Here is a 23,746-nt window from a genome sequence, read left to right as displayed (position 1 = left end):
CAACTGAACCTGGCAACGTTTAACGCTGGAACCTTATCCAGTGAGGCTAGACAAGCAGTGCCATTAGAAGAACTAGAGGGCATTAAATGGGATATCATCGGGGCTCGTGAGGTAAGGAGGCCACATGAACGTATATAGCGTTTTATGGGGCGGGCATGAACTATATCGTGAATTAGCGGACAGACGAGAACTAGTAGTGGGACTCTTCATCAATCAGGATATAGCTGGCAGCATAGAGGAGTTTTATAATGTTAACGAGAGGGTGGCAGCTATCATAATTAGGCTTAATAAGAGGCACAAACTGAAGGTGGTGCAGGCCTACGCGTCTACATCAAGCCATGATGACGAGATCATTGCAAGCTTCTATGAAGACGTGAAATCGGCAATGAGCAAAGTAAAATCACAGTGCACTGTACCAGTAGATGACTTCTATGCGAAGGTAGGCAAGAAGCAGGCTGGAGACGAGGTGGTAGGCGACTATGGCATAGGCTCCAGGTATAGCAGGGGGGAGCTATTGGTAGAGTTCGCAGAGAGAAATAAACTACGGATCATGAATACCTTCTTCCGCAAACGAGAAAACAGGAGGGGGACATAGAAGAGCTCAAATGGTGAGACTAATAATGAGAGACTTCATACTATGCGCTCACCCTGGTGTCATGCATGATCTGGAGGTCCTCGGAAAGGTGCGTTGTAGCGACTACAGAACGGTAAGGTCTCGAGTTAGCTTAGATCCGAAGAGGGAACGGAGGAAATTGGGGCAGTGGAAGCCCATTAACTAGTTCGCGGTAAAAGGGAAAATAGACGAATTCAGGATATCGCTGCAGAGCAGATATTCGGCTTTAACTAAGGAAGACGACCTTAATGTTCAAACAGTGGACGATAATTTCACGGCTGTCATTACGGAGTGCGCAGTAGAATTAGGCGGTATAATGGTTCGACCGGATACCAGCAAGCTATCTCAGGAGCAATTATTCTCACATCGTGCTCAGGAGACAAAAAAATCTGATTAAGAAACGCCAAAGCATGAAAGCATCTAACCCTAAAGACAAAATAGAACTAGCAGAGCTATCAAAGTTCATAAATAAGCGCAAGGTGGCCGACATAAAGAAGTTTAATATAGAGAAAATCGAGCATGCTCAAAAGAACGAGGTAGCCTAAAATCAGTGAAGGGGGAACTAGGCATAGGTAAAAATCAGATGTATGCGCTAAGAGACTAAGAGCGCAATGTCATTAGCAATGTGAATAAGACAGTTCAAGTAGTCGAAGAGTTCTACACAAATCTGTACAGTATACAATGTAATCAGAACGTTAATGAGAGAGGCAGCAGCGCACAGCAATGGGACACCCCGTCAGTAAAGAAAAAGGAAGTAAAGAAAGCCTTAGGAGCAATGCAAAGGGGGAAAGCAGCTGGTGAGTATCAAGTAACAGCATATCTCTTGAAGGAGGGAGGGGAGATTGTGCTAGAAAAACTAGCCACCCCGTATACTCAGTGACTTGTGTCTTCGAGCGAACCAGAAGCTTGGAAGAACGCTAACATTATCTTAATTCATATGAAAGGAGACGTCAAGGACTTGAAAAATTACAGACCGATCAGCTTCCTGTAAGTTGCCTACAAGGTATTTACTAATGTAATCGCAAATAAAATAAGCACAACCTTAGACTTCAATCAACCAAATGATCAGACAGGCTTTCGTAAAGGATACTCGACAATAGACCATATTCACAATATCAATCCGTTGATACAGAAATGCGCTCGAATATAACCAACCCCTATAGATAGCGTCCATTGATTACGAGAAAGCATTTGACTCAGTGGAAACTTCAGCTGTCATGCAGGCATTGCGGAATCAGGGTGTAGAAGAGTGTTACGTGAAAATACTGGAAGATATCTATAGCGACTGCACGGTTACCATAGTCCTTCGTAAAGCCGGCAATGAAATTCCAATAAGGAAGGGTGTCAGGCAGGCAGACACGATCTCACCAATGCTATTCACCGCCTGTTCACAGGAGTTGTTTCGAGGCCTACAGTGCGAAGAGTTGCGGATAAAAGTTAATGGAGAATACCTAAGTAATCTGTGATTCGCTGATGACATTGCCTTGTTAAGTCACTCAGGGCATGAACTTCGAAACATTATCAATGAGTTAAACAGGCACAGCAGGACAGTAGGACTTAAAATCAACATGAAGAAAACCAAAGTAATGTTCAACAATCAAGAAAGGGCACTGCAGTTCTCAATTGGTAGCGAGGTTCTGGAACTGGTGAGAGATTTCTTCTACTTAGGGCAAGTAGACGTTGAGAGAAATAATCATGAAAGGGAAATCATGAGAGGGAAATAACTAGAAGGATAAGAATGGGGTGGAGCGCATGTGGCAGGTTCTCTCAGGTGGCAATTTACTACTATCCCTCAAGAGAAAAGCATAAAACGGCTGTATCTTACCGGTACTTACCTATGAGGTAGAAACATGGAGGCTAACGAAAAGGGTTCAGTTTAAGTTCAGGACAGCGCAGTGAGCTATGGAAAGAAAAAAAGATAGATGTAACGTTATGAGACCGGATGCGGGATGAGTGGTTGAGGAAACAAACGCGGGCTAATTACATCATAGTCGAAATGAAAATGAAGAAATGGGCTTGGGGAGGGCATGCAATGCGAAGGCAAGATAACTGCTGGTCCTTAAGGGTATCGGAGTGGATTCCAAGAGAAGGCAAGCGTAGCGGGGGCGGCAGAAAGTTAGGTTGGCGGATGAGATTAAGATGTTTGCGGGGATAGGGTGGCAGCAACTGGGAAAGGACAGGGTTAATTGGAGAGACATGGGAGAGGCCTTTGCCCTGCAGTGGGCATAGTCAGACTATAGATGATAACGGTTTCAATTTTCAGGTTCGTTAAAGCTAGTGCTACGGCCGCTTCCTCCGCAACGTCGGAGTGTTTGACTCTGACTGTAGCTATCGATATTGGTTCTCGCTTTTCTGTGGTGACCGCTATCGCGAAGGCTTTGATATTCCCCGGAGTATGACGCCACATCAGCATACGCCACATCCTGCCTTCCCTCGTATTTCTTCGGTAGCGCCTTGGCTCTAACTATTCTACTACCTTCATGGTAGGAAGGATGCATGTTCTTTGGGAGAGGTTTAATGGATATGCTGTTTCTGACGTTTAAGTCTACATCGTTGTCAACTCTGAACGCCAATGAACCTAATTTCTGAGTAATTTGTGACGCTTAATTAGCACATTTATGTTCGGTTTTATTTTTTAATTACTGCAACCTGATTACATATCCTAATCGTACTTTTCTATGTCATATACACCACAACGCGTTGACTGTACATGCCCCTCAACACACTCGAACCAACGACCCTTCGTGGTTTATGCGCGGCGGGCCACGAGTGGTGCTCCTCCGACTTCTTCAGGCGAAAGCCTTTAAGCGCTCATCTCGCGGCCATGCCTCTGTACGTCCATCCGTTACACCTGAACTGAAAGTCGTAACTTATCATTACTAGTCACAAGTCATGACTAACTAGTCATTAGCCAGTCTTGACTGGTCTACCATGACTAGTTAGTCAATAACCAATCATGACTAGTTATTCATCAACTAATTAGTCCTGACTTGTTAGCCATTAGCCAATCATGAATAGTTAATCTTCCACTAATTAGTCATGACTAACTAGCCATCGACTAATTAGTCATGTCTAACTAGTCATAAACTAATTAGTCATGACTAGTTAGTGTTTAACTGATCATGAATAGTTAGTCATAGACCATGACAAATTAGTCATGACTAGCCAGTCCAAGTCGCCCCATAGCCGCCTCGTGTGTGCCTACGGCCGTCGTCTCGTTGGTGGCAAGGCTTTCGCCTCGGGCACTTTAGATCGTCACTTAACACTGTTGCGCTTATATTGCAGGCATTCACGTTATTTGTTGCTTGTGAAATTTTTGCTGTGTTTATCGATATCGTTGTATTAACCCACTCCTCTCTGTAAAGTTGCCACCCTGAGGGTATCAATAGATAAATAAAAATAAATAAAATAAATGTCGCCTGAATTTTTCCGAATACTGTTGTATGCCCGGCTATACTGAAACATTCCGACCATAAGGTCACTGTGGGGAGGCGGCTGACACCTTCCACATGGTTTGGGCTTGCCAGCGCAACTCAGCTCTCTCCCCCCACCCCAACCCTACCAGAGAGGAATGGGAGGCGGCCCTGCTTGGCTGCTCGGACCTTCAGGCCCAAAAGGCTTTGGTCAAGAGGGCTAAGCTGGCGGCTTCGACCAATGGGCTACCGGACTAGGGACTCCACCTAGTATGTATGGAGGCTTCCCACTAGGGGAAGCTCCCGAACTCCTCTCTGTATATAATAAAATTAATGTTTTTCACCACCACCACCACCATTGTTGCTTCTGGCAAATAAAACTGAACCTACTGTGTGCGTTGCCTTACGACTGTACGCTAATGAGTAGGTGTGTCATTAGAAAGGGAGGTATCTTTAATGAACCCCGCAACAGAGCTCTCGATGAGACAGTGCGGTCGCATTCGAAGCATTTTCTGTTTTGCTCCCGGCGCTGTTGAGGTGTCCGCCGACAAACTGATTCAGTTACTGCGCCTTTCTTTTCCTGAAAAAATCGAACAAGGCTAGACTTCGTGGAAGTGGGCCCAGCTCTAATAAGCACTGTCGCCTTGAGCACGTGGCTCATCAGTAATGCAGTGATTGCAAACTCAAACCACAGATCTCTTTTGGATTATATAAACAACCTATCTCGCCCATTTCCCGCTCATCATACTGGACATCACGCCTCGATTTAGTTGGCACATGACATAAGGATTTTTATGCGAAGCATATTAACGTAGGTTTCGGGCCTTCGCGCGACGCCCGGCGGTGGCCACCATTGACCTTGAAGTGAGATCACATGATGTGACGTCACGTGATGACGTCACACCGGCTGCAGATGGGGCCTCATATCGCGCCGTCGGACGTCGCCCGGCGGAGGCCTCCACGCTTCGGTTCGCGCCGTCCCGCGCGATGCGGCGGCGGCGCCACCATCGCTGCATCACGTGATATGTGACGTCACGCCAGGGATGAAGCGGCGCGCGCCCGCCGTCGCGTCAGTCTCTGTGCCCGCAACCGCGCCAGCGTCTTTGCGCCGGGCGTGTATGCGGTCAAGATGCCTCCAAACGCTAAGGACGTTAACAGTAAGAATGCAAAACGAAGGTTGCTTCGCATCCACTGGGCTTAACCTTGATAAGCCTCCAACTTTTTTTTTTGCGATGGCCTAGCCACGGCTGGCGATCAATTAGGCTAATTGGAGATCAGTGGGAGAGGCCTTGGTTCTGCAGTAGATGTAACGAGAGCTGATGATGATGACAGCCAGGTTCGCATATTTCAGTAACACCTGTCAGTGCTTCTATTTGCGAGCTTACCCTCAAAAGCTGGACATCAAAACTGAAGAGCGGGACTACTTTTCTGAGCGGATGTGCGATGAGACGAAGTGTATTTTGGTTTGGAAGATGATGAGCACCTCATTTAATCTCCAGACCCGAGCTGCCGGAAACGCTCACCTTACTCTGACGTAAACTTGTAGACACTGGCGACCAGCCATGCTTGCACTTCTTTGGGCCTCACGTCCTTCTAAGAAGCATATGAAACGCTCATCTTACTCTGACGCAAACTTGCAGAGACTCTGATGACCAGCCATGCTTCCACCTCTCTTTTGGCCTCATGTCCTTCTAAGGAGCGTATGGCTTCCGAGAAGACAACGAGGAGCAATGGCTGCGTAAAAAATATTCATGAACTCGGCATTCTCAGTGGTTGAAGAAGCTGGGTGTTGACGTGCACAAGCTAGGAGTGTTCCCGCCGCATGCAACGCCACGGCTGTTGTGTAGACCGACTCTACCTTATTCTTCGCGAAGATTGCCCATGCGCCCAGCAAGGGCCAGTAGCCTTGCAGTCGCAGTCTCACAGAGGGCGGATCTTGTGTGTTGAAGAAGAGCGGGCAAATATGTGCCAAAATCAAAAAAATGGCCTGGCTTAGCTTATGGTTAAGCCTAGGATGCGAAGCATACCGCCGGCGGAGGCTGCGCGTCCGCAAGCGAGCGCACGAGTTGAGCCCCAGCTTTCACAGCTGTTGTGACGTCATATCACGTGGTGCGCCGATGTGGGTCAAGTGGTAGCTACGCGGCCGCGCGCGGCGCAGCAAGGAAGAGCTCGGTTGTGCGGCTAGTATGCTTCGCATAAAATAAAAAAGAAAGACCGAGCGCCGGTTTGCAAGAGGGTGCGATCTCCTTGTGGGCTGCTTATCGCGCGCCGGCATCCGCTCGTGAGAGAGCCGGCAAGCCAGGCAGACACTCCATTCCGATAAAAAAGCTCGAGGCGGCTTCAAGCAGCTCTCCTGGAAAAGCAAGGAAGAACTCGTGTGACGCATACAAGTCTATCTGCAAGCGAGTGTCTGTGTATACGGTTACAGACTTCTGATTACGCTGAATCGGGAAGAGCGAAACAAATAACCTCGACTACTTGCTCTTCTTTCCCGTCACATGATAGACATTTTTATTTCTTATAGTTCGTTCTTTCAGGTACTACACGCGCCGTGAGGCAATGGTGCAACATTTGTGTTCATAAGAGGGATCGGATATTGCGGATTCGATGATAATCTCGGCAGGTGTGTATCGATAAGCAATGATTGCTAAAGCTCTTACGCATCGAAGTTCTCGAGCGCGTTGAGGCATGCAGGTGTAGCTTTCGATGAGGGAACCACAAAGTGACTCCTAGGGAACAGCGACTAAGGAAGTTAGTGTCGGCCCAGCGACAAGGCATCCTATGCCGCCATTTTATGTACCGTGTATAGCCTGTTATTATCTAATATATTACTGCATGAATGCTTGGTTACCCATACAGAGGACGGAGCTTCGCAGTTTTAACAGTGTGCTAATCAAGAAAGCCGCTCTTTCATACAAACACTGAAGTTTAATAAGAAGCGCTTTCCGCCCGTTGTCTCGATACGATAGTTGGCACAATAGTTGGCGAGATCTCAAATAAACAACGATAACCAGTATAACCCGTAACACTCTTGATACGTTTCACAATTTCCCCTGATTATTGCAGTATGTATGTGGATATTTTTTGCTGTTCATGTTGTAATTGGCCACCAGTGTGTGACACTTTACATTCTGCTCGTGTAGAACCTGCTACCACTGCATGTATTTTTTTTTTCACGTGGCTTTTGTAAACGTCGCAAACATTTTCAAGCTATTTTTCTTAGCTTTTGACCTGTGGCCTATAGTGAACATACGCGTATGTTCCGGAATAAAACATTTCGTACTGCATAACTCAATTCGTTTTGCAGGGGAGGAAACTCGAAGAGGTATTTTCAGTGCATTTCCCCTCTTTCCGCGTTTCGTGATCCGGAAATAGTCAACCATACCTGCACTACGCTGAGTGCGTTGACAATCGCAGGTGTACGAAACTAAATAGAGCGCGCTTCGCTTGTTTTAACCGTGCTCACAGCTGGCCCGGCATAAATAAGGGTGCCATACGAATCGCTCACGCCTGACTCTGTTAGAAACACTACTGCGCATGTACGCGCTGAACATTTTAGTGTTAGCTGTCAGCAGCTGCACCCCAGTGGATCTGGAACACGGCATGAGCGCTTAAGAGTCTACACAAAGCCCGAACCTTATCAGGACATATGCACCAACTTATACTGTCAATTTCGAGTGTGCACCGCCGCGGTGGCTCAGTGGTTATGGTGCTCGACTGCTGACCCGAAAGACGCGGGTTCGATCCCGGCCGCGGCGGTTGAATTTCCTTGGAGAAGATATTCTAGAGGCCCGTGTACTGTGCGATGTCAGTGCACGTTTAAGAACCCCAGGTGGTCGAAATTTCCGGAGCCCTCCACTACGGCGTCTTTCATAGCCTTAGTCGCCTTGGGACGTTAAACCACATAAACCAAGCCAAACAAAACCAATTTCGAGTATCGCGCCAAGTCACAGAAAGCCTCTTTCCTTGGCCTCTGTTGAAGGATATTTTTGACGAACGAGGAGTCGAGCAGTGAAAAGCCCGAGATTCGTTAACACTCGTTTGTCTCTCTACTTTCAAATAACGAGAAAAAATAAAGGGGAAAGGGGGGGGGGGGTAGGCTCGTTTGCATTGCTCAGTTGTTTCTGCACTCATGCCACTCTCACGTAAGTTGAACAAGCAACGACAGCTTTCCAATGCCGACGCCTATCGCCAGATGTCACTGCCGCAGCGCACAAGCTGTACAAGCGGAATCGCTGTGAGCGACACCTATCTCCTCTACACCTACTCCCCCCTCCCTCCCGCACCCATAGCGACAATCTGCTCTTTCCGCATGGCGCTTGGGGGGAAGGGTGTGTGCTTCTCTTCAAACAACATTCTAGCCTCCTTTCCACAAACTTCGCTCCCGCTACAGACACACACACCCACCCAGCACGTGTTCGGCCCGACCCCCTCGCCACATCCGAAGATCACAGCGGCGGCGGCGCATAGCGCGCGGGTCGGAAAACGCAGCCGCAGGCTTCGACGCCGACCGCCCGTGCCTCGAGGCCACCGTGTCGTCTCCTCCTGCAGCCAGGGCGCGAAGAACGCCGTCGATCGAGCGCACGTGTCCGTTATAACGAACGTTCGTAACAACCGATCACTGTTCCTTTTACTGTAACCGTCGGCAGCTGCGAGGGCACCCCGCAAACGCCCTGCCAACGCACATCAATTTACGACGAGCTTTCTCGTGTCGTCGACGTCGGCGGAGAAAAGAGGTTACATACAACGGGGCAGCGAGCAAACAAGGAGCACCGTGCCGCGCATTCGATGATTGGGGTGCTAGTAAGTACATCGTTTGTGCGAATGTGTGAAGGAAGCTGAAGGCGTTCTATCAAACAACGTCGTGACGCTCTCTTCTTGTAACGTGATTTTTGGCCTCGACGGGTGATTTCTGAGTTTTCCTCCGAGGTAGGCTGCCTCCTGTGCCTTGCGCTTCGCGCCCTAGAAGAAGTGCGGGAGAGGAACTGAATCGCAGACTTCGCAAGGTATAAGGTTCAAAGCGGACTAAGCTCTACCTTTTTTGTGGTATTCGTGTATCACGCGAAGCACTGTGAAGCATTGCCGAAGAGTGGGATGACAGCATCGAAGTCGCACGGCTTCGAAACAGCAAAGTGGTCGTGACAATACACGGAAGCTTCAGATGGAAATGCGTGAATATCCTGCTGCGTACGACTCGCCACTGCGTGTATTGTGGTTCTAGAATTAGATGTGTGAACTGAATGTGTTGAAGTGTTTTATGAAAGGGAAAACAAGCAGCCAGAGAGCTTACCGTTGACTGCCACATTCGCTACTTGGGAAGATCGACCGGAAGTTCCCCTTCGTAAAGGACACAGCGCGCCCTTTTCAAGAAGGTAAGCCTTTCCCTGTGTCATCTTTGTCCATTAAAAACTTTTGGCTTACGCTACTCACTATACGGTTCTCTTTCTGCCCCGTAGAGTGTCTGTAATCTTTGTAATCGCTTTGTAATCTTTTTATCCCCGAAGGTAAAAAAAAAAACGCATCGTCTTTAAGAACCTCAAGCCCGTTTATGAAAAACAACATCCAAAGCCAAGCACGTGTTGTGTACTGCGCCGTTCTAATACTTGCATTTGTTGCAGAGCCGCACAGTATCATTTCGTCTAGCATCTATACTACGCAGCATTATTACTATGTCCCCCGGACGGTTCCACGGAAGGATGAAAATCGGGCAGTTACGGTTTTCGTTTGCAATAATCCGGTGACTAATACAGTAGCATGCAATCTTCTGTCGGTGAGCTCATAAGAATGCATTTCAGTGTTAACTATATAAGTTTTAGTATCGCAGACAGTGGAAACAGAAAAAGGACAGCGCGAGTGGCACTGCAAGATGAAAAAGGCTTTGGTTAACGGAAGTCAGCTCATTTCGCACTTCGAAGGAACGCTATCGTAGTTTACGTTAAGAAATGCGAGCCTGTCCTATTTTTAAAGTTCGATCGTCTGAAATCTACTCGTTTTCACGTTTACATATGAAGGCTATATTTTGCCGTTCGTATCTGAGTTGTCCGCGACACTCAGTCACCTTTGTCTTTCTTTATTTGACAAGCTTCTAATGCAGAAAAAAATATAAAGGCCCTTTAGTGCACATGCACTGGTATGCGTTTACAACAATTTACACGAGGTTGCATAAGATTAACTGGTATTCCTAAAACAGCAGGCCGAATTTTCCGCTGCGTTTGTAGACTTTCTTCGCATTGCAGCGAACTGAGCTGAGGAGGGCTCGCATTACAGTGGATAGCAAGGTATGCAACATACAGGAGAGCACGGTCAAGTCGTGCAGAGCATGTACAGTCGTGAGCAGTATGAAAGGGAACAGATTCTTCACACGAAATTGCGAATTACCAGCTTATTTCTCCTTTGATTTTGATAATGACTTCAGAGTGTTATGTGCCAAAAGGGAAAGTAGAAAACAGAAAAAAACTGTGCTCGTCACACATAATTATGGAGTAATCAATAAATTAATGCTCTAATTTTGTTTCTTCTAGTATTGCTCATGACTGCACATATAACTTGATGCACGGTCGGCACAACAAAGGTACATGGAATGAGCGCTGAGCACAGCTATTAAGGCGAAAGCCTTTAATGGCTCATACTGTCGACCGTTAGCAGAGGGTGTCACACCTTTGGCAGCGTGTTAACTCGGGAACCAAAAAGATAGGAGAAAACGAATGGTTGCTTGAGTTAGAGGAGCAAAAAATGAACCTAGAAGCCGCGTTTGATGACTGTAGAATAATTAGTTAATTAATTATAGACAAAAATGTCAAAATTGCTTCGAAATAACGCAGACGTCGATATAATCACGGGAGCGGTGTGACGTCACATCCACCGCAAGTCGTCACGGCATAGTGAAAATTATCACAGAATGGTCGGTAAAACGTCGAATTTGTGTCAAATTAGTTGGGAAAATGTGCAATTAAGCGCAATTAACACTTAAGATTCTCGAAAGATGTATAATTTGAGTATCGATATAGGCACGGGAACGGTGTGACGTCACATTCACCGGAAGTCGTCACGGCATAGTGTCTTCGGCTTTCGCCTCTCAACACTTTTGTTGCCAACGTGTCCTCGCAATTATTGCAGTCACCTGGCAGTGCAGCGGGCGCAGCTTGGGCGCAAGAAGCACATTTATGTTAGAGTCACGTGACCAATTGTTCGCTTCTCTTGATTAATGCTTTTCTATGCTTTAAAACATCCGTCATCGCTGGGTAAGTAGGCAATGGCTTCAGGTTATATAGCGCAAAACAAACAAAAGGACAGACTTAGGGTAAACACAAGTGCTAATAGATCCGGTTTGCGCACGCGCAGCAGAGTTGTTTGCACTATAATTCAACTTCACAAAGGTTGAGGTCCGACTTCGTACACCGTGCTGTCACGCATGTCCCTGTTTGCTTTTCTATATATACCCGCAGGAAATGACTCACGTACAGCACCAAACATCGGCCGCTGTGAAGGAAAATCGATCTTGGTTTTAAAAAAAGTATGATGTTTTTTTATTTAAACGCCTTTTTAGTGAAAAATAACGAAGAGAACGGTGGTGCGATGTGAGGAAATTTTCATCACCGCCTTTCTTTCTGGGGAAAAAAGACAGCAGCTCTTAACAGTTGAGGAGAGTACACAAATGAGTTCTCCTTCAACCGGTACTCAGCAGAATTCGCTGAACGTTGGAAAGCTGATAACTTTCTACATGGTATCACTATTTGCAGTTTCGACTTCTGGGCCTCCTGCTGTACATATGACCTGTAACCATGTGCTTCACTGCTAATCTGAAATTAAAAAAAAAAAAATTGAAAGATGTTCAAAGCAAACAGAATCGATTCTATAGAACAACCATCGGTGTTCGACTTGTCCTCCCCCTAACTCCTTAGCATATACAAGCTAGCTGAAACGTGTTTACCGTGCACCAGTCGAGGCGCATACTACACGAATCCGCATTTATTATCGTCGTTATGATTATGACCTGGCTGTAACGACTAACGCACGCGTCCGCCCGTAGCGGCCGAACGCAGCATCCATCAAAGTCATCGTTTTTTCGTGCCTCGACTAAGCAGCGTAAAACTTGGGCGCGTGTTCCACGTGAGGCCACTCACTCGCCATGGCCAAAAACCGAGCGAACGATTAATAGCCACGTCCCGGTAGTTTATCGAGAAAGAGAAAGTACGAAGAAGGAAAGAAAGAAAAAAAAAGAACAGTAAGCCCGCAGCTGCAGGATTCCAGATAGAAGACCGTAAAAGGCCCTCCTGATATCCGCGGCCGACACTATTACTTTCTCACTCTGTTTTTATTAGCGAGTCCTGTCTTCTGTTTTGTTTTGTTTTTTTATTTAGTGTCTAGAGCTCGGAGAGCGACCTACGCCGACAGCTGTGCCCGCATATGCGAGATATGTACGAGAACCCGCAGCTAAAAAACAAAAACACAACGAAGTGACGCATATCTGTCCGAGGAAGACCTCCTTCGACGGCTCTGCCACATGTTGAGGGGCGGCATCGCGCCATTTACAGATTCGCGTCTTGTTTCTATGCGCTTTGCGTGCCTGTTGGCTTCGTTACTGCCTCTTTCTGTGGTTTTGACGAAAAAAGAGGAAACGGAGCGTTTTAATGAGCAAGCCGAAGAACGATGAATGCCGGAGAAAAACAAATTGCAGTATCTCTCGTTGCCGCATAGCAAACATGTCGCTTCCACTGTCGAGGAAACTGTGGAAGCTTTTTGTACTTTCTAAGAGTTTTCATGCCTTTTCTTTTTGTGCGCAAAAACATGAAACAATTGTGTGCAAACAGGGTACTCAGTCGCACTGTGGCACTAGAGAAAGCACGAAAAAATATGTCACCTTTCATGACGAAACCGGCATATTTTAAGGTCATCAATTCAATGCACTTCATGAGCCTATAGACCAACAAGAACAGGTCGCAGCAAAGCGTACTGTGTGATTAACAAGAAGTTTGAATGAATGTTACCAGAGTGCTCACATATGCCTACCTAACTTAATTTCATTTTCTTCTGATTTTTTTCTTTTTATCGCCCTTCAGTTCAAGTTTCATTCCTATTGTCTTTTCTTTGCCTACTACTCCGGAGTGAGCCATAATCGTAGTATATTTCACAGGCCGAACCTATGCACGTTGTCTCTGCAAATCTCTTGAAAGGAGAGAGTGAGGAAGTGAATAGATGGGACTGTTAACCAGAACACTATTCCGATTGACTGCCCTTCATTAGAAGAAACAGAAAGCGATTTAAAGGGCAAAGAGGAAATAGAGAGATTAGGTAAGGATAAACGATATGAATAAAAGACAGCAAATTACGTCATGATGTCAAATCTGCCAGTAACGCTGTACTATATATAGAGGGGGTGGGTAGTGTTCTGTAAAGCAGGTCTTGTCGCTACTACGCCCCGGGTAAAGACATAAAGTGTGAGCTTTTTTTTGTTCTTTTGTTCTCAATAATCACTGCAGCCATGCCAATTCTTCCCCGCTCCTTTAATCGTCCTATGTCTTTATCTGTTTTTCCAACGTCGCGATGTCGATATGCTAACAGGCTCGTACGGCACTTGTACTGCACACGTGTCTACCAACACAAGTGCTTTTACATTTTCGGCCACTAATATGCCCGACATGCTTTTGCTCGCCAAGATAAAGGATGAGCGCCTAGCCGAAACAGCGAAAACACGGTAACTATGGCGCCAAGTTATGATAAACTAGAAGTGAAGAAGAAAACGAGGAGTAATTACAAGATACATTTGTGAGAGATGCCATGTCACCCACTTTCGAGTTTTCAGGTTTCCAGACGGATTTATTTGATACAGATTGGAAGTTAGTAAATGAGGTTCCAGATAAAACCGCCATCGGGACCTGCAAAAAAAAAAAAAAAAAACAATCTACAGGACACGCAAATTCCAGATAACTTGGTAGAAAATGTAATGGCTGATGACCAAAGGTTCTTATCTCTCATATAAACAGTAGCAGAACAATATCAAAACAGTAACAAACAGCAACTACGAACAGCTTAGCGCATATGCAGTACTGAGTTATTTAATTAAAATGTTGATGCCCCTTCTATTTTTGCTATTGACGCTTGCAATAAAGATGATTTCAATTTTCATAGCGTCCGTAAGAGCAAACACTACCGTCGACTACTTCATTAAGCATGCTCGGCACTCCCCTGCAATTGTGTTTAATTTTGCATTGCAGTGATATGTATGAAGAGCCACTGAAATCGCCCTTAGTACTGTATTCCTCTGTTTAAGTCGACAGCGCCAGCTCGAACGGAATATTTCGCGTAACATTTTTCTTTCAAGCTTTTTTAAACGTAACGTTTCTCGCTACAGTCTCCTATTTTTTGTGCAATATTTACCGTGTCTACAAAGTTTCAAGTGAACGATGTTCTCTCAACGAAGCAGCAATTTCTGAATAAGCACTCGGATCAGGAAGTCGTAATGATGACAAACGACCTCATTAATGCACAACACGACTGCGTAATTAAAAAGGGCACTTCGCAGTAATGCTCCGTTCAGCGCCCTTACATCCCATAAAGCTCGTTTGCGACTGACGTGTCTTGTCCAGGTTTTTCACACTGCTGTTTAAAAATAAACTGTGCGCACAGAACGAGCTGTTGGGCAAAAACCTCATTACTCAAGGTGACAATACACAGTCCAATGACAAAAGAGTAAACTAATAAAAGTACATATGCAGGAAAAAGTTTCGCTGCGCAATTAAACCTTCGTCCTTTTGATTTTTGGTTTCCTAAGCTATAAAGCGCCAACGGAACATGACAGTTGAGCTGAGAACACTGACATGTTTTCTTAAATGTAATTGCCATGAACTTCTTTTCAGGAGCAAGAGTAGATATGGAAACCGTTATAATTAGTCAGACTCTGACATAAAGAATGTCTGTCAAGTTTTGTGTGTTGTACCATGAAGTGTACTTCCCTCTATAGTTCGCAAACGGCTATGTTGTTCTGCCGCTTTGCGTGAGGTAGCCGATGCGATACACTGTTGTGGCAACCACATTAAGGTGGAGATGAACTGCGGACACCTCGTGTACTTTTCTGGTGTACGTTAAACATACTCTATATAAACTGACTTAGCTCGAAACCCGTTACTACCGCGGTAGTCGGAGCCAATACATACTCTCAATACCGGACTGCTGAGCAAAACGAATTGGGTCCGATACTGGCCGCATTTTATCACACCCACTGAAAGACAAAGATCTCTCCCATATCCCTCCAGTTAACCCATCATGTGCCAGCTGTGGCCGTCTTGTCCCCGCAAAGTTCCTTATGTTCCCACCTGACCTGCCATCCCCTTCTACGCTTTCCTTTTCTTGAAATCCAGTCCGTTAGCCTTAAAGATCATCGGTTATCTTGTCTTCGCATTACGTGCCCATGCCCATTTCTTCTTCTTCATATCAACTAGGCTATCATTATCTTGGGTTTGCTCCCTGACCCAGGGCGTCCCGGAATAGGGACTGCCACCCAGAACAACTATCATCCTCACCTCCCTTTCTCAAATTATTACGCTGTTTGAATATACATTTTATCCTCCTCCTCTGCTTTCTGACTGTATTTGAACTTCACTGCTACGATTTCCATTTCCATAGCTTTTTGCGTTGCCCTCAATATAAGTTCAACTCTTTTCGTTGGCCTACACGTTTATGCCCCATAGGTAAGCACTGGTAAGATACAGGCATTAAATTATGCTGGAGCTAACTCTGTTCGCCGTAGCGTCCACCATAGCAAAGTAGCGTCCATCATAGTGTTACCGGTGAACTGGGACGTTGCAGACGACTATACCAAGTGGACTCTAGATAATCGCTATATCACGAACTTGTGCCGCTTTTTAAGCGAGGCTTGTTTGCACTCGTTTTTATAACTTTCTTTCCTTTTTCATTATGCCTGATGGCAAACAGCTCGAAAAAAAAAAAAAACTGGTTACTGTATAAATGGACTCGACTCGTGCATGATTCGTGAACGACGAAGTGGCGGTGCGCTGGACGACGACGACGCTGACAGTGTGAAGCTGGGTCTTTGGAGTCTGAGCTGAGTGCTGGCCATCGCAACGCAGCCGTCAATATAGGCCGTAACATCCCCGTAACAATATCAATGGCACAACAATTTCTAGTATCATTCATACTATAAAAGCACAGGCTGCGACTTCGTCTTTTTAAGGTAGATAAGCTAAGGCACTTTCTTGTACCTGAACTAAACTTTCGGTTGTTTTTTCTCGAATAATTAATGCATCCAGCAGCTGTGGTTTTCTAGTTCTGCCTGCGTAGAAAGTAATACTTGTCAAGGTTTAACAGTTTTCCTTTCGTCGGTGATGAATTGATAGTTTCGTTTGTTTCGTTGTGCGGCCAAAATAACGGACAGTTTTCGTTTTTGTCGGTAAAGCTGACAGATTATAAGTCGCGCTGTGAGGTGAAAACATGTCCAGACCGTGGCTGAAAAACACCGCTTTCACGGCGGCAGCTGCAGGCAATGAATCAGGGATGCACGTTGTCAGAAGTTTTGTTCGTCATCTTTTTGTTATCTTTATGCACATGAGAAGCGAAAATGTCATAGGTTTAGGTATAAGGCCGTTGCTTCTCTCAAGACGCTTGCGAGGCGCTCTTTGCTGACTTTGTAGACAGGCAGTATCCCTCGAATGCCGCGTTCTTTTAAGCGGATCTGCAACAACCCGATTTGCAAGGTTGCCTCGCTTGTGTCAGTATCCATAAATAAGAAGTGTCTTATTTACTTTAGGAGCTCTTTCCCTGAATTGCTTCGTCTTTGTGAATCAAACGATAAACGTAACTCCACCCATCCCACTCCTTACAAGCCCGTCTTGCAGTTCCAAAAATGTTGGCTGATTTTTGAATAGGGCAATTTTTTTAGCGATGAATTGAAATCGATGAATGAGTTGACGTCGGAGTAGAAAGACTAGTCAGAATACGTGCAATTTTCTTCAAGTAACATGACCGAGTGTTCAGACGCCGGGCAACCTGATACTGTGACCGCACGATAACAAGTGCGCGCAGCCAGTGCCTCATTCATTCATTCATTCATTCATTCATTCATTCATTCATTCATTCATTCATTCATTCATTCATTCATTCATTCATTCATTCACTCACTTTCATTATCACTGGTTACTGTAGTTGATCAGCGTACTATACTTCATATAAGCCTTTTGTCTCAGTCATCTCTTCCACCTTTAGTTCTTTATTTATTGTTCCGTTCTCTGGCCACATAATTCGTTAGGGCGCTATCGCACCGAATCTTCTTATATTTTCTTTGTTTCATTAACCAGACTTCTTTTTTTTTTTCTCAAGCCGTAAATTGACAGCGACTTGATGCCGTACTTTGACGCGTGTGTGAAGAGGATCACGACCTTTGAGCGCATTATTTCTTGCATAAGGTAAATAACTCCTGCGAAGATTACCATCCATATAGACATACATTTGCGTTCCCTAGGCTACATGCATGTGAAAGGAAACTGAAACCAAATGTGAAATTAAATTTGTCGATAAAGCTTTACCAATTTGCCGATTAGAGGCAGTCACTATTGCTTTCCTCTCATAGCATCTAAACTTGCTTTCTTGCGGCTGGCTGACTCCCAAGGTGATTGATTGATTGATTGATTGATTGATTGATTGATTGATTGATTGATTGATTGATTGATTGATTGATTGATTGATTGATTGATTGATTGATTGATTGATTGATTGATTGATTGATTGATTGATTGATTGATTGATTGATTGATCGATCGATCGATCGATCGATCGATCGCGTTGAACTACCACGAACAACACGTCGCGTATCAAATAGTTTTCAAGCCCGTCATATCACACAATATTCTTTCAGGAGAGAACGAAAACAGGAGCCTGCATATGGCTTCCCCACATTTAAGTAGAGCACAGGATGTCAGGCCATTCACTGCCCCCTTTGCTAAATTCAGCATGCCGAAGGTACAGGAAGTCAGGTGATAATACCACACGTTACAGAGCAACATTCTCATTTTAACCCATTCCTTCGTCCCAGTTTTAATGACGGCCGTTGTGTTTGCCAAGAAGGCGCGTTCTCTTTTGTGCCACCGTACGTTCTTGCTTGCGTGCTAGGCGGCGCTGGTGAACGCTGAGTGAACTGATGCAGGGATAGAAGCTTAGTGCCAACCTCAATTTGCGGGCTACATTCTCACTGCTTGTTAGTACGGCACGTGTGGGTTTGAGGGGGCCGTCGTTGAGAGAGAGGAGGGGGAGATAGGCAAGGCTGTTTATTGAAGAAAGTAAAAAGAACGGATCCCCTGGCGCCGGATGTGCGCAGCCGTATGTACCGAGCTGGCGCGTTGGCTGCGCGATACAGTAGAACTCGGTCAGCCACGAGTGCAAGGAACTCCGCGCTCGAACACGGCACTCGGGCGGGCGCACTTTCCTGAAAAACCTTCACTGACGCGTTAATATTGATGTGCGTAGGATCGTGCAGGCGCAACGACGATGCATCGCTGATTTAAAATGAGGGAGATTATTGATTGATTGAAAACATATTTATTTGCTGAATATTCTTGAACATGTGGACGGGCCGCCTAGTCCGGTAGACCCTGGTTATTGCTGCTCTGCTGGCCCTCCCCACCAGCCAGTGCTGACGGTCAGGATCATCGCTGAGCAGAACAGCCTCCCACTGCTCCTCTGAGGGTTTTGGAATGGGGTCAACTAAGGGTTTATATTGGCATGCCCACACCTTGTGGTAGAGGTTAGCTACCTCTCCACAGTGTGGGCACTGCGGAGAGTATAGTGTAGGATACCACTGGTGTAACTTAGCTGGTGTTGGGTATGTGTTGGTTTGTAGTCTCCTAAGGGCGTTCTCTTCTAACTCATTGAGGGATTTGTGTGGTGTTGGGTATTCCTTCCTGGCTGTTCTGTATGGCGCGAGATTGTCCGCATACACTGCTAAACCTATTAGGACGCGGTACCCTTCCGCTCTTACGATCTCAAATTAGGGATCCAAGCAGCCCTCAACACCCCTCTACAAGAAAAGCCAACGCTGCGCGTTGTTAGCCAGCAGAACATTATAATAGAGAAAGGGCAAGACGATGGGATTCTTTACAACACAAAATAAACATGAGTCGGGAGGGAAGTTTCATTTCCCTAGACAACGTTTCTACAAATCGTGTCGAAACGTTAGCCAGCGCAATGAGACTTCCCTCCCGTGACATGTTCATGTTGTGCTGTAAAGCGTCAGCAATATTACCCGCAGCAAAACGGCCTTACTAAAATAAACAAAAATTTGCAGGCACATACGCAAAACTGCGGGTGTAAGCACTGCAGAAATGCAGTGCTACGAATTGGACATAGAAATATCTGCACCATATCGTGGCTATCTTTTGCTCTTTGTCTACTATCCTTCATCTTCCTATTCTTCATGCTCATCTGGACAGCTAAGATAACCTTCCCTCCTATCTACGTGGCCATGTATACAGTGTATGCGTTATGCGTGGTCATGTGACTCTTATACATGCGCGTCCCTTACTGTCCGTCCTGCAGGCCAGCTCCGCAGCACCGACGTAAACTTGTTGCCATGAAAATGTGGCATGCTAGGCTTAGAATGCATTCTTCTATAAAAAGAAATCACGTGTTAGGCATGCTGAACGCCGACAGTCGGGAGACTGTGTGTTTCACATGTGACAAATCTCAACTCTCGGGAGCTTTGAAGCAGTACAGAAACGCCGCGGGAACTTTGCTTGCGTTTCTGCGACAATTCTTGTCGCCCGAATGCTTGTGACAAGGGCCCTCCTAAGGCTGTCCATCCTATGTTTCAGATGCACCGATTACGATTAGTGCTTCCCGAAGTTTCTTCATACTGTTGAATCTCGTATAACTCGAAGGTTGATCGAAATTATGCTAGCATTGGGCGGAATTTGAATGGGCCGAAAGTTCGAATTAGGCGAATTCTGCTTAATTAGATTTCACCGCATTAAGACTGTGTGACTCCGCACTTGGCTCAAGGATTTTATTGCTTCAGCTTAACATCTCCAGGGACTTTCCCCCGAGCTACCATGGTTTTCCGCCTTGTTTTGTTGTGTGCTAAACAAATTAGCAGAGCTGTTTTCAATCGTGAAGTCTGTTGCAGCAAACTAATTCTCTAAAAAGGGGCACATTATCTGATGTTGGAATGGCACAATGGAAATCATGATATTATTGTCCAAAAAGGTGAACTTGCAATGCTATATATCATGAGACTATTTTGAAATGTACGTTAGCCTAATGAGTGATGTATCCTTCATCCCATTTAAAAATGAGCCATCACGTAGGTTAAATATGCGCTGATACAGTGCTGTTTATATCACATATGTGTAATGTGTTATCTGTGTAATGTGTTCTTCCCATAAGCGCAAATTAGTTTAGTTTAGTTTATAGGGGCTTAACGTACCAAAGCAACTCAGATTATGAGGGACGCCTAGCGGAGGGCTCCGGAAATTTCGACCGTTTGGGGTTCTTTAACGTGCACTGACATCGCACAGTACACGGGCCTCTAGAATTTTGCCTCCATCGAAATTCGACCGCCGTGGCCGGGATCGAACCCGCGCCTTCCAGGTCCGCAGCCAAGCGCCATAACCACTGAGCCACCGCGGCGGCCCCATATGCTCAAATCCAGGCGTGATTTAATGACATGCAATCACTAGGTTTTGCAATTTCGCTGATGTTGATAAACGACCAGTTTAAGACAGACAGGCTTGTACAGAGCTTCCTTCAGACAGTGTGTGCGGCGTTAGAAGCCCGAATGGCCGCCTGTACCTCTCCTGTTCTCTCCCCTGAATCGGGTAATAGCATAGCGCCACCTCGCGTTCACGACGATGAACTACCCTCTAAAAGACACTTCTTGCAGAAATTCACGCATTTCCTGTAAACGAAAGTATTTTCAAAGATCCTGAAAAACTATCTCCATTAATAATATTTGTAAAAAATAATGCTAAAAAAATTTGCGTAATTGAGTTGTAGGCTGGCACCATCACACTCGGTCTCTCAGTGAAGCAGACGGACCATCTCAGTACATAGGGGAACGGACTAGTTTCTAGGGGCTTCTGATGGACATTAATCTTGTCTTCCTTTGGTTATGAAAAATGTACGTATTAAATATTCTAAGAGAAATAGCACTGAAGGACATGGGACAAACGAATAAAGGCACAAGACGGATGCCATCAGCCCCCGTCCTGTGCCTTTCTTTCTTCTGTCCCAGGTCCTTCAGATGTGTTCCTTTAAGAACGAAACAAAACTGTGCCAGCAAGTCCCTGGAAGTCTTCAACGACATTTTCATAAGACGAATCAACAAGAACCAATCATGTGGCATGCACATATACTGGCATGAAAAACGATTCCAGGTTTTAGGATACACTTAAGCCAAGCCAAAAACGAAATTTGCACTTCATGACATCCTCGCACTGCCGCCATTCTTTTTAGGTTTTGTTTGTTCCCTCCACGTGGCGAAACTGAATGAAATGTCATAAAAATGAAAGAAATGAAAAGTATACTCTTGCCACAAACCGTCAGAGCACCCAGTGGCTGCGACGCTATCGGAAACTGTAACAAGCGGAAGCATGCACCCAGCCGGTGATACAGAAATACCAGAGTTCATCGCTGTATCGTGTTTCTCGGCTTCTGCGTCGAGCAGAAACTCTTCCGCTGTGTCTGAAAGTGACTTGATAAGGAGCGCCGAGCGAAACTCGAGCCGAGGAAACCGCTTCCAACTCGCCCGAGCTTCCCAGAGTGGTTCAACGCGCGCCGTAGAGCGCGATCGTTTTACCCTCTGGACGTCGGCACAGCAACCGACGGCCGTTTCCATTTTTCGAGAGGCCCCTTCTTCTTATCAGCTACCGATAAAGAAATCCTCGTGATGAACGCACGCATGCAGCTGCCGGTGGCGCGACACATCGCTTTGTGGGACACGTAGATCGCCGCGATAAGGACCCGAGTGGCTGGAAGCATGCTACAAAGTTAGAGAACAGCGAGGTGAGATACGAACGGGAAGATACCAAGGTGATGAGAGAGCGTCAGCAATGCATCACGTCAGACAAAAGTATTCCGATTAAAAATATTAAATAAGGATCCAGGTGTCGCGATGGTTATCCTTATTTTACGAGCGAGTTATATGAGACGGGAATAGGTAGCGAAAAGTTCGACTGCCACGCCTTGCTGGATGTTAAAATTTTAAGATTTATTCCGCGAGTTGGGTTAAGCCTACAAACGTTAACTGGCCAAATACTGCAGTTGGGATGGGCACGCGTTGTGCTAATCGAATTAGGTTTTTATCGCCACGATTTACTGCCGTCTCTATCACAGATAGGTCGCGATAGGTTCCTTTAATATATCCACCATGCGCTCGCAATGACGCTCGATAGGCTTAGTATTGTGGGCTGTAACTTTCTACATTAAGTGATCAAATCTAAAGATATGTTACGTAAATTCGAATGAAAGTTTGGAATGTCCACTTTAAGCGAAGAACATGGGTTATCGATACAGTCCTCACAAGAAGCATCGACGCACCTGCATGATGTCGTCGAAATATGGAGGTGGCTGTTGACGACACCATCGGCGCTCGGTATCGGTGGCCTCTTCATCGTGCTCGAATCGCGTGCACTTGAGACGTTGCTTAATCTTGGGAAAGAGCCCGATGGACGATGGCGCCAAGTCTTAGATGTAAACATAGGCACGGGCACGACCTGCCAAGCTGCCTACCAACCAGTACTTTCCGGGGGCCTGGAACGGATTGCGCAAATGTCTTGGGTTCAAACCCGTGCAGCACTGCACCGAACGACATATAACAACTCGGTGCTTCCCCAGAGTAGGCTTTGAAAGTCGCCAGCCGCACGTTATTAGCAGAAAAGGCTGGTTACCAAGGCCTGCTTAATCCGCACATAACGTTTTTCTTTCTTTCTTCCTTTCTTTCTTTCGTTCTCTCTCTCTTTCTTTCTTTCTTTCTTTCTTGCTCTCTTTCTTCCTTCCTTCCTTTCTTCCTTTCTTTATTCCTTTTTTCCTTCTTTCTTTATTTCATTCTTTCTTTCTCTTTGTTTCCTTCTTTCTTTCTGCCTTTCTACCTTTCTCTCTCTCTCTCTGTCTTCCTTTCTTTTCTTCTTTCTTTCTTTATTTCTTCCGTTCTACCTTCCTCTCTTTCTTTCTTTCTTTCTTTCTTTCTTTCTCAATTCATTACTAAACTTCATTCCTTCCTTTCCTTACACAGCTTTATTTGTTAGTTTCTTACTCTTGTTTTATTCCTTGCTTCGTCTCTTTCTGTCTGTTGTTCTTTTGTTTTTGTATGTTGAAAGGGCACTGTTTTGGCAGCCGGGGAACTCATTCCTTTCGCTTAGATGACCATACGCGTTTCTTATCATTTGCGGCCTTCACGAAGTTTTCGACGGCTTCTGTTCTATACGTAGGATCAAAGCGCCGATGTGCGTGTTGACAATATTGTCGCGTTGCTCCTGAGGGCTTACAGCTGTTGATCAACATACTCGTGTCAAGGTCAGTGCCTAGCTGTTTGTTAAGGTGCGATGAGGACAAGGTGGGCTTCAGAACTAGAGTGCCTAGAATATCAGGACGTAGGAACATTAAAAAGTGGTTCGGGGTGGCAGATAAGGACAGGACGACGGAAGAAAACGCACCAAAAGGGGGTGGGGCGGTTATAACAGATAACAACAGAGATTCATGCGGGCGGATGAAATGAGGA

The 23,746-nt window shown here is 45.7% G+C and overlaps 1 protein-coding gene across 3 annotated transcripts in view; it reads left to right on the top strand.

The window, feature by feature from the left end:
- The window catches only part of LOC149363673 (solute carrier family 35 member G1-like), a 66,898-nt gene that overhangs the window by 6,711 nt on the left and 36,441 nt on the right, over positions 1 to 23,746 (top strand). For 2 of the 3 annotated variants that reach the window (XM_089573646.1, XM_089573644.1), the window contains exon 1: positions 8,451 to 9,398. The exons of the other annotated variant lie outside the window; for it this stretch is intronic. The gene's annotated coding sequence lies outside the window, so the exon portion shown is untranslated. Of the gene's footprint in view, positions 1 to 8,450; positions 9,399 to 23,746 lie in introns of those variants that run through there. 3 annotated transcript variants of the gene reach the window in all.

The sequence above is a fragment of the Amblyomma mixtum genome, chromosome 2, assembly GCF_055824585.1.
Source record: "Amblyomma mixtum isolate Tamu chromosome 2, ASM5582458v1, whole genome shotgun sequence".
In the NCBI taxonomy this organism is placed as follows: domain Eukaryota; kingdom Metazoa; phylum Arthropoda; class Arachnida; order Ixodida; family Ixodidae; genus Amblyomma; species Amblyomma mixtum.
This window is presented reverse-complemented; position numbering and strand designations above follow the sequence as displayed.